Raw genomic sequence first — 21,243 nt, 5'->3', positions numbered from 1 at the left:
GGCAGAGGCAAAGGCACCCTCTTGCAATGTACACCGTGGATCCAGTGCTTCTTCCCTTCTACTCGAACGGCTGATCTTGTTGAGAGAAGTACTAGGTGAGGGCCGGTCCACCTGGGCTGGTCATTCTTTGTGCGCTGAAAATTTTTCACCAGCACCCAGGATCCAGGATCGATGTGATGACCTGGAGCTTCAGAGGCTTGAGGCAGAGTATCGTGAACCTGTTGGTGTAAAACACGCAATTTAGCCGTCAATTCGTACAAATAATCAAGCAAAACAGGGTGTTCGATTTCACTAAATTTTGTGGGCCTTGGCACTCCCCATATGTTGCCCGGGCGGCCGAAAACTATCTCATATGGACTAAGTCCCACTCGCGAATGCACAGTCATTCTTGTTGATAGGAGTGCTAAAGGCAGAGCGTCAGGCCATTTAAGACCAGAGGTTGCTTGAATCTTGGCCAATTTTAGTTTTAATGTGCCATTGTAGCACTCTACTAGTCCAGCTGATTGGGGGTGATTTGCAGCGTGGAATTTCTGTTGGATGCCTAGCCCTTCACATACTTTCTTCATCACTCGTCCCACAAATTCACTTCCATTGTCACTCCAGACCATTCTCGGCATTCCAAATCTAGGGAAAAACTCTTTCACAAGGGCTTTAGCTGTGGATAAGGCAGTGTTGTCCTTTAGGGGATATGCTTCCACCTATCTTGAAAAGGCACAAACAACAACGAGTACGTATTTTAAATTGTTGCACCTCTCCATGTGGATGAAATCTAGCTGCAAAACCTCAAACGGATACGTTGGAGGCGCAAAATGACCAGCTGGAGTTGGGGTTCCCCTACCAGGGTTGTATTTCAGACACACCATACAATTCTTGACCACATTCTCCGCACACTTAGGAATTCCTGCATTTTGCCATACTGGAGCCAACATCTTACAAATCCCTTTCACACTGATGTGAGCCATTCCATGGGCCATTGTAACCACTGCAAGCACATACGCATCGGGTAACAACCATCTCTGATGCTCTGACAATTCAACCCAACAACCATTTGCATCCAATTTACCCGTACTTTCTCTCCACACACTTAACTCTTTCTCTGTAGCTTCAGCTTGAACAGACTTCACACTCTCTATTGTGTCTTCACACATTCCAACGTCACCAACCCACCTTGCAGGGCCTGCAACATATATTAGACTCATCACATCCCTTGCTGTTTCTTTTGCGACTTCATCAGCAAATGCATTTCCACGACCAACATCATCAGTCACCTTCTTGTGTGCACTGCATTTTACAATCGCAACTTGCAGGGGCAACGTAAGTGACTCGAGAAGCTCATTTACCAACTGACCATGCTGTATCTTAGCTCCATGCGAAGTCAGGAACCCACGTTCTTTCCACAATCGTCCAAAACTGTGAGCCACACCAAATGCATACTGGCTGTCGGTATATATGGTCACTTTCATTCTTTTTGACAACACACATGCTCTCGTAAGTGCAATCAACTCTGCTGCTTGAGCTGAATTATGTGGGATACGTGCAGCTTCAACAATCGTATGCAAAGTCGTGACAGCATATGCCGCAGTCGTATCTCCATTCGGAAGCTTGAAGCACGAACCATCCACCCATAAGGTACCATCACACTTTGAAAGAGGAGTGTCACTAAGATCTATTCTCCCTTTCGTTTCTTCTTCTGTTCTGAGAAAACAATCATGCTTTTCAGAAGCACCTAGCTCTGCTACAATTGGCAACAACGTAGCTGGAGTAAGCGTGTTGCATCTTTTTATGTGTACATGACTCGCTAACAGTGTCAACTCGTAACCTGACAATCGAGCACTAGTTAAGTGCTGTGTCTTGGTCCTGTTTAACAATGTGTCCATTGCATGTGGGACCATCACAATCAATGTATTATTCATCACTAAACCAGCAGACTGTCGAATAGAAACAGCTGCTGCTGCTGTGGCTCTTAAACAACTTGGCAATGCTTTAGCTACCGGGTCCAAAGTCGACGAAAAATACGCACATGGACGCTGCTTGTCTCCGAACAACTGTGTCAACACTGACAATGCACAACCTTCTTTCTCATGGACATACAATGTAAAGGGCTTACTGTAGTCGGGGGTACCCAACACAGGAGCCGAACATAATGCATCACACAATTCGGAAAAGCTTTTCTGACACTCTTCAGACCATGGGACGGGATTCGGTGTATCTTTACAAGTTAATGCTACCAAAGGTTTGGCCAGCAAGGAAAAATTTGGTATCCATTGCCTGCAATATGATGTAATGCCTAGGAAAGCACGCACTTCTCTCTGTGTTCTTGGCACACTCAACTTCGCTATTGCCTGAATTCTTTCTGGGGTCAGTTTCCTTCCCTCCTTTGATAAGAGATGACCTAAGTAGGTCACTTCTTGTCGACAATATTGCTATTTTGAGAGAGACACTTTGTGATGCAAATCACACAAATGACGCAACAATGACAACGTGGCTTCTTTACAGATTTCCTCAGTATCTGCAGTGACAAGTAAATCGTCGACGTACTGGACAAGGGTAGCACCATCAGGTAAAACAATCGTATCAAGCTGTGTTTTTAAGGCTCGACTATATATCGATGGACTTTCACAGTAGCCCTGGGGAGCGCGTTTAAAGCGGAAGCTTCGACCTCCTAAACTGAAGCCGAAAATATCCCTGCTCTCCTCGGCTATCGGGATGCTGAAGAAAGCATTCTTCAAGTCAATCACCGAGAACCAAGTCGCAGAAGCTGGAATCATAGTCAATAGGGCAGTGATATCAGGAACAACTGGAAATTGTGGCACAACTATTTTATTGACCTCTCTAAGATCAATCACGAATCTGTAAACAGGTGGCTGAGAGGGATCGGTACGTTTCAAAACAGGCAGAACAGGACTATTGCAAACGTTGCCTCTTGTCTCTTCAATTACATCTTTTTCAATCAAATCATAAATGATCGCTACCAACGCTTTCTCACCTTCACTAGAAATTTTGTATTGTGGAATACGTGGCATTTTAACATTGGCTTTCAATGTTACAACATATGGCGGTATTTCCAAAAGAACTACATCATTAGGACCAGTAGCCCAAAGGATATTAGGGAGAGATGACAATTCTGTTGGAAGTTTGTCCTTTGACAAATACATTGAAGAAATCACTTTCTTACCCAGTGTAAGTTGTACTCCTGAAGGAGAACAATATAACGTCGCATACAATCTTTTCAACAAGTCCAATCCTAACAAGTTTTCACCACAACCTGTCGTCAGAATAAGGGGTACTTCGAATTCGCAAGGTCCAACAGAAAGGAACATAGGACTAGAAACTGGCTTTCTAACCGGGGCGCCAGAAAAACCTACTGAAACATTCGTTTTGCCAGACAAAGGTGCGCCAGGGAGTTTAGAGTGCATAATAGAACTCTTTGTAGCACCAGTATCCAACAGAAAAGGCTCTGACACACCTGATGTAATCACCTCGACATAAGGTCCACTCTGATCTACTGGAACTGAAACAACTCCCTCTTTGTCTACGGCTGTCCTAGCAATCATTACCTTCCAAGTGCTCATCTTCTGCATAGTAGTCATCAGCATAGTACTGAGCTGTCCTATCGGACGCGTTATTCTGCTGATCAAACCTGTTCATTGAATTTTGAGGCGGAAAGGAACGCGCGTTCTGGGGAAAATTTCCACGTCCTCTACCTCTAGGTGCTTGTGAAATACCTCGACCTCTTGCGCTGGAAACACCATTCATGCGCTGTAATAAAGTAGGACAACTACTTTTAAAATGACCCTCCTCTTTACAATATGCACACTGATTAGGGCCTACAGGAAAACGTTGTTGAGGATATTCGGTCTTTTGCGTGTCTCTCTGAAACTGCTGAGGCTGCTGATAGTTACTCTGACCACGACGAGGCGGGTACGCCTGCTGTAAAAGGACCTTTGTTTTTAACTCTTTCGTTTTCTTGTCTGCTCTATCTTTCTCATCTTTATCTCTATTTTCATAATACTGTGAAAAAGCCAATATCTGTGCTGAAGAGGATACAGCCCATGAACTTTCTGAATCTTTCAATTTCTTACACAACTCAGGAAGCAAATTGTGCACGAACTTGTCAACGAACAACCGTTGACCACCTTCTGTACTCATATCTTGACCACTGTGGTCGATAAATGTTTCTTCAAACCTGGTGAAGAAATCAGACACCGTTTCATCTTTCTTCTGCTTACACGCAGACAATTTATTCCAATTCACACACATCGCAGGCATTAAAGTCTTCATGTAATTAATGATCCTACCAGGGAGATCTGCTACTAAAGGCTCTGGTTTAGCACCACTAACTTGTCGGGCATCTGCAGCAGCAATATTAGCCCATGAGTCACCTAACTCTTGATCATGATCTGCATGACGAATCTTTCCCCATAAAGGCTGTGGAACATTTCCAAACAACATGTCTATATCTGCTAAATTCATAATGCAAGAGCCTGCAGTCTGTGACAATTCCTTGTAATACCCTGCAGGATTTTTACGGGGATCAGGCAATGTCTCTTTAAGGGCCAATACTTCAGCGCGCTTCCATGGAACATGTACCCAAACACGCTGAAAGTGTGCCGGTATAGCTGGGGGAACATTATTCGGACCAGCCGCTACTTCTTCCTTCCATACTGGAGGTATTTCTCTCATTGGGTACTGTCTTACCTTCTTTTTAACAGAGGAATCAGACTCAAACAATGACCGAGAAACACCATCACTTCTCAACGACAACAACGTCGCAACTGCTTTCTTAATATCTGAACCCACAATTGCGCCTTTTCCAAACTCGAACCGTATATGACATAACTCAGGTGGATTGGGCTCCAAATCATTTTCCTCTAAATCCTCACTCAGGAAAGTACACATTTTCTCAAAAACGTATCTCTGTTTCGGTGCTTCCCACTGATGGAAGACATCCATAACAGATTCTAGCTCATATCTTGTTGGTTCAGTAACCCATTTATGTGCCAAATAATTCAGCATTTCCTTCTCCCTAGAATCAGGCAGTTGGCTGCGCAACTGTTTACGCTCTGAGATAGGAGTCGGACTCGTCGCTCCAAAGAGAGGATATAGAAGACTAGTAACAGTACTAGCCACTCTTTGTCGAACAGAGGGAGAAGTCAATATAGTAGTCAAAGTTGTAGGAAGTAAAGGCAAAGCAGATGTCAAAGCCAGTGGCCCTTGAGGAGGCTGCACCGGAGGAATAGGAACCACCTGGAGAACAGCTGGTGGCTGTGAAAGAGCAGGAGGCAATACAACCAAAGGTTGTGCAACTAAAGGTTGCGGAGGTGCCATAGCATTTTGCGTATAAGGGGGTGGAAAACTCAATAAATGCGACATTAGGGGGTCTTTTTCAAGATCTTTTGCTGCATCTTGCTGAAGAGACGGCAAAACCGGATAACATTTATCGATTACCATTTTACGTTGCCTGTTCAACTGCTCGCTCATCTGTTCCTCTTCATTATCTTTATACTGCATAGCAGCTTGCATTATCGAGATACCCCTTTCTCTCTTATTTTTCTTCTCTAATTTAATTTCTTTCTGTTTGGCTTCCTTACGCCATAGGCGGAAAGAGTCAAACATCGCCGGCCGGGCTTTCTTCTTAAAGAGTTTCACCTCGAGATTATCTAAACCTCAGTGTCAAAGCTACCATATTGGGGCCATTTTAAAACACCATCTTTTTTGGTGTATTTGATCCACACTTCGTTATATGTGATGGGGCCTACTCCATGTTTCACATAAAGTTCATATGTTGGAGTTCCAATCGGAGGAACCGGACACGAGTCCTCTGATCCAGCGCTCTCACCAAAATATTGCACAAATAACACTATTTACTACCACAAAACTTACACTACAACACTAGGCCCATAACAACAATAGAGCGCTTGAATCATGAGGCGATAAGATCTAAATATAGTTGTTTAAACCATCTGCAATAATCAAGACCAGCTTGTCATTTTAGAAAGTTTATTTTAACACATCTAGAAAAACTTAGGTTTTGGTATTTTATTAAACAAGCATTAGAAAAAGTCATAAAGAAAGATTTTTTCAGTATTAATAAAAAGAGCATAAATCAAGAATTATTATTCATTAGCAGGAATAAGTAAAATTAAGCATTTTCCAAAATCCTAACTATATCTCTGTCTCTACCCTCATCACCTAGTAATAAAGTAATTAATAAAAACTCCTGTCCTCACGTGTAAAGTCCATCAGCATAACATCGTCCATCAGATTTCTCGAGCGTAAGCCAACTATGTGTTCTCTGAACCTATTCTTATACCCTAAATTTTAGCTGAGCTAACTATTTTTCACATTCCAGCAGACGAATTCTAGTTCTCCATTGGCTGAGCCACCTCGTACCACAGTAGACTGTGACACCTCCTTCTTACATGCCCGGGCAAATTCACTAGTTCATTGTTCATTTAGAAGTCTTGGCAGCTTCTCCTTAGGCTGCTACATTTTGTAGCGACAGCTTCTTTTAACCTTGAGCCAGTCAGCTCTGAACTCCCGTGGCACGTTAGCAAACGTTAGCAAATTTCTCCAAAAAGTCATCTTTTTAGCAGTTCATTCCAAAACCTTTCAAAATAAAAGCTCAGAGGCCTTTTCCATCCTTCTCAGAATTATTTTCACTTGAGCCATTTTCATCATTAGGCCTCTTTCAGAAAGCGTCAATTTTCTGCGCCACTGTCCCTGCGCCACTTTTAAAAGGGTACTAATTTTCCTGCAGCCATCTCTAAGCTTCACTTGTAAAACTATTATATAAACAAACACAAAGAATAATTACTGAAAGAAATACAGTTTGTTCTGTTGCCTCCCATCATTGCTAATAATTAACCCATTAGTCTAAATTACCTAGCAGTAAAGCACAAATAAAGCAGCATTTTATATCTACCAGTCTTCATAAATCCATAAAGCCTTATGTGCACCTAGAATAGTAGAAATGACATCACATAGACAAGGGAAGCAAAATAAGCACATGCCATTATTTAAAAACAGCTGCTATTAGTTATGACATGACAATAGACAAGATTAATTTATTATTTTCTACATACATGAGAATGCAACATAATGCACATTTATGAGCACACATATTAGTTTCCCGCGTGTTCTGTGAAAATGCAACTTTAAACTAGGTTGAATTATTATACACACAGCACAAATTGTTAGCATTATTAATTTATTTATGGAAGTGTGACTTCACGGTTTAAACAGATTTCTGTTTTCTATCCCGCTCCATCAACTCCCTCATCTGGTGATTAACAAATCACCACACCACCACCCAATATTTTAGCAAAGATTTTATCTAAGATGAACATGATTCAATTTCACCTGTGTTAGTATTTCTAAAGACTTATCTCATCAGTTTATCTGCAATTCTCATATTGAGTTTTAAGAAACCCCTCTAGTTCTATTTCTTTTTCTTGTGTAACATACAACTAAGCTTCAAAATAAAAGTGTTGCAAAAACTATAACTAATAAAATGTCAGTATTATACTATGTTTGTCTTGACTAGCTGAAACTTTGCTTGTCCTATTGACCTTAAACTTCTCTTTGTTAATTTCTAAAGGAAAAGTAACCTAAATTAACCAAAGCAGAATTATTAGGAGCATATATATCAGAGACATCATACAATATCTCTTTAAAATTAGGCATCTTGAATTGCCTTTACAAAAACATGAAAGTAATTTCATTAAGCTTGCGAAGAAAAATAAAACAAAAATTTTAAAAATTTTACCTACATTTTCTAAAAATTTCTAACACCCCCCTTTTTCAAATTTTTTTTTTTTTTTTTTACTCTTTAAACCTTCTAACAGTTTTTCTTCGACCTAATGTCACAAATTAATTTTTCAGCTAACAGAATTTCTTCGACCTTGTGTCATCTAACAACATTTCTTCAGCCTTATGCCAAAAACAGAAAACCTAAAATTTAACAGGTATGCACTTCAATCATTGTCACTTTTCTTTTCAATCTCTTTTTGACTCTCATCATTTACCTCCACTACAGGTATCACTTCTATTTTCTTTCCTGCCTCACTTTTCTTTACAGAATCTTTTTGACTTGATATCTCATCAATCTGTTCCTTTGATTTGTATCTTAATTTGAATTTTAGGCCTTCATTTTCTTCTGGCCAGTTATCACTTTTTCTTGGTAATTTCTTCTTTTGCTTGGTCACTTTACATTCTGTTCTCCAAGCTCCTTTTCTGAATTTTCTTATTTGAGAATCTTCATCATTCTCTTCAGTTTCAGTGTCAGAAATTTTCATTCTGGACTCAGGTACTTCTTTACTCAGCAGCTTCACTCCGTTAGGAACATCATCTTTGTAGCTGGTACTTGGCAATTCATTTTCTTCTTCAATTACCTTCAACTTCCCAGTTTCAGAATTCCTGTTCCTGCTTTCAGAGCTTCTTTTCTGCTTTTCAATACTCTCCTGGTCTTGAATCACAATCTGATCACATTCTTCTTCTGCTTCTTTTTCTGGCAGATTTCCATCATTTTCTGAATCTTCAGTCACAACTTTCAAGTCTTCTTCAATCAAGGCTTGTTTTCTTTTCGTGTTCTCCAGATATCGACCAACTTGTCGACCTTCAAGATCTGGATTCTCTTCAGGCTCTTCTTCAGAATCTGAATCAGCAGTTGTGACATTATCCTCATCAGGATTTTCAGGTGTAGATACACGAAAAGTATGGCCAGTGTCAATCCACCTCTTCAGTCTTTTGCACTTCTCTGCTTTTGTCGTGACAAGACTGACTAGCCTCCTTTTCAGCCACCTTGGTGCTAGATAATTTCTTTTTAGACGAACCTTTTTCCTGATCCTTTTACCTGGTAACAGATCAAGTACTTGCTCTTTTTCTCTTGTTTGTACTTCAGTTTCATCTTCATCAAACACAGAAATCATTTCATCTGATAAATTCCCGCAGTTCTCCAAATTGATGCTATCATTGATAGGCATCATTCTCTTCTCTGGTATAAATGTTTGTCTCATGACCTTGTCCATCATAATATCACGTGGACTTAAATCTGTCTTTTTATCAGTAGTACTTCTCAGAAACATCAAAACAAGTGGAAGGATATCTGTCCACTTTGTACCTGCAGCTAGGCACATTTTTGCATCTCTGACTTTTATAGTAACATTCTCATGCTCCTCAACACCTGAAATTTCTATTCTATCTGTACAAAGGAGCAGTCTGTTTTCAATATGTTTTCTGTTATCTGATAACTTTTCAGCAGTAATTTCATCATTATCTCGCATCTGAAATGTTTCAAACCATTTTGTAATCAAACAGAAAATCACAAAAATGTAGCACAGTTTATCATGCAGTGCCATCTCACAGAAATCCATTTGTAATCTGGTCAATGAACCACTCTCCTGTAATTCTGTTCCCAATCTCACAACTATTCTCTTAATTGTGTTCACTTGCTGATATGTCAGACACCTCTGGTAAAGAAATTCTGCAATTTTATGGTATATTCTGTCCATATCAGTAATCATGCTATTTAGCAAAACTACTCTGTCATTTCTGTATATCCAAATATCATTCTCATCTCGCTGTCTAAAATCTGTTCTCAACCATGTGTTATTCTCCTCATGAGTTGCATCATCTTGTAAGCCTTTGACTACCTGCCATGTTTCAACTACAGATGTTAGTATTAGTGAACTCAAAGCATGTTCATCATTCATTTTGTATGCTGCACATATCACGACAGCAAACCTTTCTGCCAATTGAATATCATCAATCAATCTTTTAATTAAATTTGCATTTCTGAAAAGTGAACCTGTAGAAGTCAATGTTTCAATCTGTTGATCAATTGCATCCTTTACTTTAATGTCTTCACTCAAAAGAACATCAATTTTATTCCAATTTTTTGGAAGTGCATTTAATCTTTTCGGACTGTTTTCTTGTTCTTTATTTAATCCTGTATCTGTTTTCTCTGTCTGTTCATTAACAAAAATTTGCAATGGCAATGAAGCCATCTCAATCTCTTGAATCATTACCTGTCGCTGTATTTGTAGCTGTTCATTCAGCTCACTTATCTCAATTTCCTTTTCATTTGACCATAATTTTGACTCGTCTGACTGTGTCAATTCAATTAGTTCAATGTCAGACTTCTCACTTACCAGAACTGAAGTCATCTCTGTTTCTTGCTCGGTTTTGATCCCTACTAGTTCAATCTCAAGTACGATAGAATAAACCTTTTCAGTTAATGGGACCTTTAAAATTGCGGAATTAATTTCATCTCTTCCCAGCACAGGGACTATCTCTGTTTCCATAATTTTCATGGACTCCTTTAAATCATTTGATGAATTTACATAATCGGGAATATTAATTCCAGAAGTACCAATCATTTCATCATGCTTTTCTATTGCATCAATTTTAGTAGAATTCTGAACTGACACTTTATCAATCTGATTTGACACTTTTGGCGTTGCTTTAATCTGTTCTAGGGGTTTTCGTGAATTTCTGTTCTGATCCATATTTACAACATCAATTGTACACTGATCTATATTTTCTACTCTGACGCCTTTATTATTTATCTTCGCTAATTTTGGAATCTTTAATTTATTCTCACATTTAGCAACAACCTTTTTCATTTTCTTATATAAGGAAGGCATTTTATTTAATTAATTTGGTAAACGTACTCTCTTAATTTGCCTTGCAGCGTTTGCTGATCAATTAATTAATTAAATACTATCAGGTATAGAAAACCTTATAATTTGGTCAATTTAATATATCTCCTAATTTACCTGTATCACTAATTTTAATTTACCTGTAAAGAAAAACATCAATTTGCAAAAACAATAGCAACGCAAAATATTTATTTATAATAATACCAACATATAATCACATGTGTTTTAAATGTATTTATTTTCACTTACACACCTTTTGCAACATATACCTGTGGAAAAAGAAAAACATAACCTGTTTGCTTTTAAATTTGGGCAGTAAAATGTAAATTAACTAAAACATTATTGGTAATAATCTAATCAATAAATCAAATAATAGACCGAACCACCTAAATAGAACAAGGACTGCATATACTTTTTAATATTATGTTTCTGCGTGCGCGACCACCTTTGAACAGGATTGTTGCTATACTGCTGTTAATGATTTATATGCAACTTAGTGGACACTATAATTACACCAGTAATTAATACAGTAACTAACAAAAATGCTTGGAAATGTTTATTTATTTAATGCTCGAGACAATTACTATTTAGGAAAAGCGTTTAAGGCTCATTACTATACTTTTAATTGATGGAAACAATTTCACCAGAATTCCTGGCAATTTTAATTTAAAAAAAACGAAGCTCTAAGCACTAGCACTAGAGCAGATGTAAACAATGGACATCAGCCAATCAGCGTGACTACTACAACACGCAGCCAATCAGAGCACGGCGGCGCGCATCGGCCAATCACAGCATAGCAGCTGAAACACTCGACTAATCACAGCACAGCTATTGTTGTGACGCATGCTGCCATTGCTGCAGTCTCTCTCCCTTCGTAAAATGCGATCCTAATACAGCGCGTAATATTCACATACACATATCATCAGCTGAGACACGCATCCTCAACTCCACTTTCCACATATGCCTCACTTAAAACGCACCATAAGCGCTTAATACTCTCAATACGTTCTGCCAATAACTTACTGTTTCACTACTCAACTAAAGACTCTCTAAATACTTTAATAACAACTTGGCAGTCATTACGCGCAGGAGTCAACTGTAGCGCTTCAAAAACTAAAGCGGTGACTTTACTAATTATAAATAATTTGGCAAACAGTGGTAACGTGCATCAACCAATAACAGCACGACCACTATGACATCAGCCAATCACAACGCTGCTTGCGATGTTTCAGCCATTCACAGCACGGCGGCTTATGACGTATGTAACCACCGCTGTAACTCTAACGAGCGCTGCTGCTAATGCATTCTCTCTCTTACTCTCTTTCTCGCGCGCTTGTTACACATTAGCTGTAACTTAAAAACAATAGTGCGACTAGGAAGGAAATCCAAAACGGGAATATTTACTTTGTTATTATTTATGAAATTTTATTCTAGTGTACTCGCTCGTTCATATTATTTACTACATGTTTCTCTCTTATAGCATTAACACGTTGAGGGAAAGATGCTAGTTGATGGTGAAACGGTGTTTTATTTCTATTTCCAAAACACCTACACTCAGTTCATAGAGCCTCGCCCAATCAGAGCGGTGCTCACAGAGCCTTAACCAATAAGGTCGCGGCCCTTGTATGACGCTACGCGTCAATATCCAATTGGTGCGCGGCCTTTCTATGACGCGCCGAAACTTTAACAAATCAAAGCGCGGCCCCTTCGTGCCGAGTAAGGTCAAACTAAAGTAACAAAGCAAATGAATATATAGAAACTACTCGGCGGCTGACACGCTGACAGCTCTTATACTCGCTCCAGCCCCCCTCCTTCACAAAATGCTCGCTGACACACTTCTCCACTCAACAACAGCGCATTCAACAACGAAATTAAAACGGGGACTTATTTCTACATTTAAGTGTGTACTATAAACTTGGGGACACTTGCAAAGTATTTATGTTATGGGCAACCACCTTCAAACAATAAAAACGCTGTCAGCGAAACACAGCGCAGTTCTGCTATGACGCGCCGGCATTTCAACGAATCAGGGCACAGTTTTGCCAAGACGCTTTAACCAATCAGATCGCGGCGGTTCTCACACACCCACAGTCGCTGCGGATCCAACTCTCTTTCAGCGCTTTCCCTTACCAGGTGTGTTTTCAATAATATTCACTAGGCGTTTATAAAACGAAGGAAATAACTAGATCGGGCACACCTTTAAAATAAGAAGAATTCATTCAGCTATGATACTGGCATTATTTATTTGGATAATTGCTTTCAAATTAGAATTCTAAAAACGGGGACACTTTAATTTATACACAATTTGGATAATTGTGGTGGTACACATCAACTAAATACCCGACCACCTAATTCAATATAATGCTCTCACTGCTTTGTTGTGAGGCTTTTGGCTTTCAACCAATCGGAGCCTAGCTTTACTGTGACGCTCCGGACGCCTTACCCAATCAGAGCGCGGCAACTCTGACGTAGGCAGCTGCTGCAGCTTCAGTCTCTCCCCACACGCTCTCACTCGCAAAACCAGCCCCTCCCTTACAATTTTCGATCGGGGCACTTTTCAATGGTTTTAAATTAGCGTGCAGTGCTTTTAAGTGCATTTAAACAACGCACAACTTTTTAGAAAGTCTTAGAATGGTACAGACTTTACCTAGAACATTCCTAAGTACCTTAGAATTACCTTTGGTACAATTTTGTAAATACATAAAACGAACTCATCTGTTTGTTTCACTATTTAGGATAGTTTTACATGCATTCAAGTATTCTCATTCTCGGAATATAAGGCGCTATTCCCATAGAATATTTTTCATTTGCCAGTAGAGTAACTCTTACCCTACCCTTCTAACACGTAAAATATGAACTCATTTTCCTCTGAACGCACCGCGAAGTGACAGTTCTAAGAGTTCCACTTGAACATACCTTACAAAACAATCACGCACTTTCACACTGAAAAATCCCTAACTTCAGACACACATGAAATCCGTACAGGACTCTCACCTGTTTATAGAAATCATGCACCGTTAGCAAAATAACACCGTTATCCGTACAGGACTCTCACCTGTTTATAGATATAAAACATGTACCCGTACAGGACTCTCACCTGTTTATAGATAATCATGTACCGACATTACTCTGCCCTTCACTCAAGCTTGAATATAACTAATACTCTTATCACAGTGAGTTTTATGGAAGGCGCTTTGTCCCTATTCTCATGCTGCTCTAATTTCTTAGAAAACCCTCACTATACAAGATTCACACCTAGCCCTAAAACTGTGTTGCACGGCGACAACACTGTGGTACACGGCGATACCACTTGTGATACACGGCGATATCACTGCAAACAGAACAGATGTCTTGTGTGACTGCCTTCTCATCACACAAACTGTACCGGTACAACTCACATATATCACAAAACAAACAAACTCAACATGTGTTAAAACTTAATCCTATGATTTTACCAACATATATGTATCATGCATGTAACATGTATGTCAAAAACAACATATATAAACCGTCCGATGGCTACCAGAAATTGATCCAGCGCTCTCACCAAAATATTGCACAAATAACACTATTTACTACCACAAAACTTACACTACAACACTAGGCCCATAACAACAATAGAGCGCTTTAATCATGAGGCGATAAGATCTAAATATAGTTGTTTAAACCATCTGCAATAATCAAGACCAGCTTGTCATTTTAGAAAGTTTATTTTAACACATCTAGAAAAACTTAGGTTTTGGTATTTTATTAAACAAGCATTAGAAAAAGTCATAAAGAAAGATTTTTTCAGTATTAATAAAAAGAGCATAAATCAAGAATTATTATTCATTAGCAGGAATAAGTAAAATTAAGCATTTTCCAAAATCCTAACTATATCTCTGTCTCTACCCTCATCACCTAGTAATAAAGTAATTAATAAAAACTCCTGTCCTCACGTGTAAAGTCCATCAGCATAACATCGTCCATCAGATTTCTCGAGCGTAAGCCAACTATGTGTTCTCTGAACCTATTCTTATACCCTAAATTTTAGCTGAGCTAACTATTTTTCACATTCCAGCAGACGAATTCTAGTTCTCCATTGGCTGAGCCACCTCGTACCACAGTAGACTGTGACACCTCCTTCTTACATGCCCGGGCAAATTCACTAGTTCATTGTTCATTTAGAAGTCTTGGCAGCTTCTCCTTAGGCTGCTACATTTTGTAGCGACAGCTTCTTTTAACCTTGAGCCAGTCAGCTCTGAACTCCCGTGGCACGTTAGCAAACGTTAGCAAATTTCTCCAAAAAGTCATCTTTTTAGCAGTTCATTCCAAAACCTTTCAAAATAAAAGCTCAGAGGCCTTTTCCATCCTTCTCAGAATTATTTTCACTTGAGCCATTTTCATCATTAGGCCTCTTTCAGAAAGCGTCAATTTTCTGCGCCACTGTCCCTGCGCCACTTTTAAAAGGGTACTAATTTTCCTGCAGCCATCTCTAAGCTTCACTTGTAAAACTATTATATAAACAAACACAAAGAATAATTACTGAAAGAAATACAGTTTGTTCTGTTGCCTCCCATCATTGCTAATAATTAACCCATTAGTCTAAATTACCTAGCAGTAAAGCACAAATAAAGCAGCATTTTATATCTACCAGTCTTCATAAATCCATAAAGCCTTATGTGCACCTAGAATAGTAGAAATGACATCACATAGACAAGGGAAGCAAAATAAGCACATGCCATTATTTAAAAACAGCTGCTATTAGTTATGACATGACAATAGACAAGATTAATTTATTATTTTCTACATACATGAGAATGCAACATAATGCACATTTATGAGCACACATATTAGTTTCCCGCGTGTTCTGTGAAAATGCAACTTTAAACTAGGTTGAATTATTATACACACAGCACAAATTGTTAGCATTATTAATTTATTTATGGAAGTGTGACTTCACGGTTTAAACAGATTTCTGTTTTCTATCCCGCTCCATCACCTCCAATCGGGAATCCCTATTACAACCAAGCCAAAACAAATTTCCAATTCTGCTAAGACCAGGCATCTTCCCTCACTAGTCTAGCTTCAAACTTCAAAGGATTATCGAATACGATATTCTCGTGAATACACGAGTCCTTCGGCTTTGGTACTTGCAAGTTCCAAATCAAAGATCCCAAGGGGATACCCAAAACTAAGGACTGGGAGACGCTCCACTTCTACTTAACTGAGGTATCGATGACGTCACCAGAAGACTCGTCTATCGTTTCGCTCTACCAAACATCAAGGGTCCAAATCAGGGCGATAGCCAGGGCAGCAGTCCTTCGTAGCCGTCGGGAAGCGGGAAACCTCGCAGCAAAGACTTTCGGACCACGTCGACATGCAGGGGTCGATGAAGTGGCGGCCTTCCTCCAGAATTTTCACACGAAGCTCCTCACGAACCTCTGGCTTGGACCGGTACCGCTGGTATCGCCCCACGTTGGGCGCCAACTGAAGTACTGGGTTTTTCAGAACCGGTACTGAACCGGTAACCCAGCGGTGTCAGGGTACACCCTAAGACTTCGGATTCTTCCTGATTAGACCACAGAAACTCAGAGTCTTCTAGGTGAAGTCAAAGATCGAATTTATTGGCTGCAACCAAGTAACAGGTATCCTAGAAGTACAACACGGTGTATATTCTCAGGAGACTGCTCAATCTTACAAAGCCAGTCTTCTCTTTTTATACAAAATATTATGCTTCAGGCAAACATTCTTAGGTTTACAGTTGACCATTCACATATTTTTACTACAAAGAAAAAGCAGAGTCATGATGACAAGCCCACATTTCAGTTCGTCCAGCCCACAATAAATTACCCGGCAAGGCCCAACATTTTCATCAGATATCGGTGGACCCCCAATAAAAATGGGCACCTCCTCCTCGTAAAGCAAGTCATAAAGTAGGAAACAGGGACAGGTGTGTGCAAGATTAGGCGTGGTTTGTGTGTGATGAAAGGTTTATGGCATGTTGTGCCTTGATGCTATCTCGTTCGGCCTCTGGGAGAGGAACTGGCCAAACAGGTTTGGCCTTGGGCAGTGGAGTCAGCTTGCCCAGGTCAAAGAAAAGTCAAAGAAGGTGTACGTGTCCTTCAGGAACAGTGTTTGGCCTTACCCCCACCCACCTCGCCGGACACACTCTCGACGCCGTCTTCTCATCCAGCAAAGACATCGCCTTCAGCCACGCCACAGGACTCCACTGGACGGACCACAGCTGCGTCCACTTCACCTTCAGAAGAACGACGACCCACCACCACCAGCAACAGGTTGCCCGAAGAAGCTGGAACAAGATCACAGCCAACCAGCTCGCCGCTTCTCTGAGTCAGCACCCTCCCGCCAGCTCAGCGAACCCCAGCCAGGCCGCCGACAACCTCACGAAGTGGATCAGCAACTGCGCGGACGAACTCGCCCCTCTGAGGACCCCGCCCAGCAGACCCGGCAGCAAGAAAGCCCCATGGTTCACCGACGAACTCAAGAGCTCCAAGAAGAACTGCCGAGCCCTCGAGAAAGTCTGGAGAAGGGAACCAACACCGGACAACATGACCACCCTCAAGCTTGCCACCCGGAAGCACCACCAACTGATCCGCGCCACCAAGAAAACTGCATTCAAGGACCGACTGGACAACAACGCACACAACTGCAAGGAACTCTTCAACATCGTGAAAGAGCTCTCCAACCCCAACGCCGGAAACAACGACATCACCCCATCGCAAGACCTCTGCAACTCCCTCGCCTCCTACTTCCACAACAAGATCGCGGACATACACAACAGCTTCAGCATTCAACCATCGCACACAACGACCGCAGCAATGCCGCCCACCACCACCCTCCGCGCCTGGACTCCGATCAGCACCGATGACACCGTCCGCATGATGAACTCCATCCACTCCGGATCTCCGACCGACCCCTGCCCTCACCAGGTCTTCAACAAGGCCGACGCTGTCATTGCACCCCACCTGCGGGACATCGTCAACACCTCCTTCGACACCGCCACCTTCCCGGAGAGCTGGAAGCACGCCGAACTCAGCGCTCTACTAAAAAAACCAACAGCGGACCCCACCGAACTCAAGAACTACCGCCCCATCTCGCTCCTCCCGTTTCCAGCCAAAGTCATCGAGAAGACCGTCAACAAACAGCTGGCCGCCTTCCTCGAGACGAATGGATCCCTCGACCCCTCACAGTCTGGCTTCCGAGCCAACCACAGCACCGAGACCGCCCTCATCGCTGCCACCGATGACATCCGAGCCCTGATGGACAACGGAGAAACAGCGGCCCTCATCCTCCTAGACCTCTCCGCGGCATTCGACACTGTCTGCCACCGCACCCTAGTGCAGCGCCTCAGCAACGTTGGAATTCAGGAGAAGGCACTGGAATGGATCGTCTCCTTCCTCGACGGAAGAACACAGAGAGTCCGTCTACCACCGTACAAGTCAGAGGCCACCGAAGTCATCTGCGGCGTCCCTCAAGGATCCTCGCTGAGCCCCACCCTCTTCAACGTCTACATGAGCCCCCTCGCGCCCATCGCACGCCAACACAACCTGAACATCATCTCCTACGCCGATGACACCCAGCTGATCCTCTCACTGACCAACGACCCCGCCGCTTCCAGAGCCAACCTTCACGAAGGGATGAAAGATGTAGCCAAGTGGATGACGACCAGCCGCCTGAAACTGAACTCAGACAAGACGGAAGTCCTCATCCTGGGCTCCTCGCCCTCCGCCTGGGACGACTCCTGGTGGCCCCCCGCCCTGGGCACCGCACCCACACCGACAGACCACGCACGCAACCTGGGCTTCATCCTGGACTCCTCCCTCTCCATGACCAGACAAGTCAACGCCGTCTCCTCGTCATGCTTCAACATCCTGCGCATGCTACGGAAGATCTTCCGGTGGATCCCCACCGAGACCAGGAAGACGGTCACCCAGGCCCTCGTCACCAGCCGACTGGACTACGGCAACGCCCTCTACGCCGGAACCACCGCCAAGCTCCAGAAGAGACTCCAGCGGATCCAGAACGCCTCAGCCAGACTCATCCTCGACATCCCCCGACGCAGCCACATCTCCGGACATCTGAGAGACCTGCACTGGCTCCCCGTCAACAAGAGAATCACCTTTCGTCTCCTCACCCACGCACACAAAGCCCTACACGATTAAGGCCCGAGCTACCTCAACAACTGCATCAACTTCTACGCTCCCAAACACCACCTCCGATCAGCCAGTCACACCCTCGCCGCCGTCCCCCGCATCCGAAGAACGACAACAGGAGGAAGGTCCTTCTCCCACCTGGCCGCCAAGACCTGGAACTCCCTCCCGACCGACCTGCGCCTGACCCAAGACCACCTCTCCTTCAGGAAGAAGCTCAAGACCTGGCTGTTCGAGCAGTAGCAGCACCCCCCCCCCCCAAGCGCCTTGAGACCCTCCGGGTAAGTAGTGCGCTCTATAAATGTCCTTGATTGATTGATTGATAGTTCATTGGCCTATGTGAGGGCAACTCACAAAATGGCTGCCGTACACAAAATGGAACCCAAGGGTTCAGGACGAAAACTACGATTTCAAGGTGAAATCGTCACTTGAATATGACGGAAATGCTTGTACATGGTGTACTAGTCATTCTCGGTCTTCTGATATAAAAATCGTCATGATACGATTATGTTTATAACACGGGTCCAGAATTTTAAGTACTACATAGCGAAGTAATGTGACCCCGAATCGTGGCCTTAAAGGCGTCCCACACTACAGGGAATAGCTTTTCCGGGATGTCATTGTTGAGGAAGTAAGAGTCTATAGCCTCACGGACGCTTTCCACATCGGCCGGATCTCGGAGGACACTTGGTGGCAGGCGCCAGCGCGTCTCCCGTGTAGAGGGGGCGTTTGGCTCTTGCAGCAGCAGTTCAACATGGGCATGGTCCGACACCGAGATGTCAGACATAGATGCTCCTAGCACATCCCGCAACAGGTTGTGCGAAAGAAACAGGAAGTCCATGGGCGTGTGAATAAAAGGTGTAGTCCCTGAGGTCCGGGTTATGGTAGCGCCACACATCTGTGAGGCCTAGGTCTGTTAACTGAGTGCGCAGAGCAGCGGACATGGTTCCGGTAGCATTAAACGAGGTTGCGCTGCGGTCCAGGCCCGGATCCCAGACGAGATTGAAATCTCTCCCTAGTATCAGGGAAGGGGTACCGCACACAATCTGGTCCCGCGATAGTGCATGGAGGTAGCTATCCTGTATCTGATTGGGTGCATAGATACCTTTTTAAACAGACTTTGCTGCCTGCACCTGGTCGTGTGAGGAACGCGACGGACTTGCTGTTTTGCTGACCCCTTGCCTTCATTTTCACCAAGGCTCGCCGGACCCGCTTCGCGTCGTCTCTTGGGCGGCTGCAGCGAGAATTCCTGGAGGAGCGCGGGGACAGGCGAGTCAACCAGCGGGGCTGCGAGCACAGGCAGGGGACTCCAGTGTCCAGGAGCCCCTGCGCGCCCAACCAGCAACACCTGGGCTGCTCTCCCCGCTGGCCACGCCCCCCGCCAACAGTGTTAAAAGTGAGCCTTTGCTTAGAGACTGTGGGATACCTTTTTAAACGGACTTTGCTGCCTGCACCTGGTCGTGTGAGGAACGCGACGGACTTGCTGTTTTGCTGACCCCTTGCCTTCATTTTCACCAAGGCTCGCCGGACCCGCTTCGCGGGTCCTGCAGCGCGTCGTCTCTTGGGCGGCTGCAGCGAGAATTCCTGGAGGAGCGCGGGGACAGGCGAGTGAACCAGCGGGGCTGCGAGCACAGGCAGGGGACTCCAGTGTCCAGGAGCCCCTGCGCGCCCAACCAGCAACACCTGGGCTGCTCTCCCCGCTGGCCACGCCCCCCGCCAACAGTGTTAAAAGTGAGCCTTTGCTTAGAGACTGTGGGATACCTTTTTAAACGGACTTTGCTGCCTGCACCTGGTCGTGTGAGGAACGCGACGGACTTGCTGTTTTGCTGACCCCTTGCCTTCATTTTCACCAAGGCTCGCCGGACCCGCTTCGCGGGTCCCGCAGCGCGTCGTCTCTTGGGCGGCTGCAGCGAGAATTCCTGGAGGAGCGCGGGGACAGGCGAGTGAACCAGCGGGGCTGCGAGCACAGGCAGGGGACTCCAGTGTCCAGGAGCCCCTGCGCGCCCAACCAGCAACACCTGGGCTGCTCTCCCCGCTGGCCACGCCCCCCCGCCAACAGTGTTAAAAGTGAGCCTTTGCTTAGAGACTGTGGGATACCTTTTTAAACGGACTTTGCTGCCTGCACCTGGTCGTGTGAGGAACGCGACGGACTTGCTGTTTTGCTGACCCCTTGCCTTCATTTTCACCAAAGCTCGCCGGACCCGCTTCGCGGGTCCCGCAGCGCGTCGTCTCTTGGGCGGCTGCAGCGAGAATTCCTGGAGGAGCGCGGGGACAGGCGAGTGAACCAGCGGGGCTGCGAGCACAGGCAGGGGACTCCAGTGTCCAGGAGCCCCTGCGTGCCCAACCAGCAACACCTGGGCTGCTCTCCCCGCTGGCCACGCCCCCCGCCAACAGTGTTAAAAGTGAGCCTTTGCTTAGAGACTGTGGGA

This window comes from Lissotriton helveticus, chromosome 6 (assembly GCF_964261635.1).
Source record: "Lissotriton helveticus chromosome 6, aLisHel1.1, whole genome shotgun sequence".
In the NCBI taxonomy this organism is placed as follows: Eukaryota; Metazoa; Chordata; class Amphibia; order Caudata; family Salamandridae; genus Lissotriton; species Lissotriton helveticus.
Note: the sequence above shows the minus strand (reverse complement) of the source record.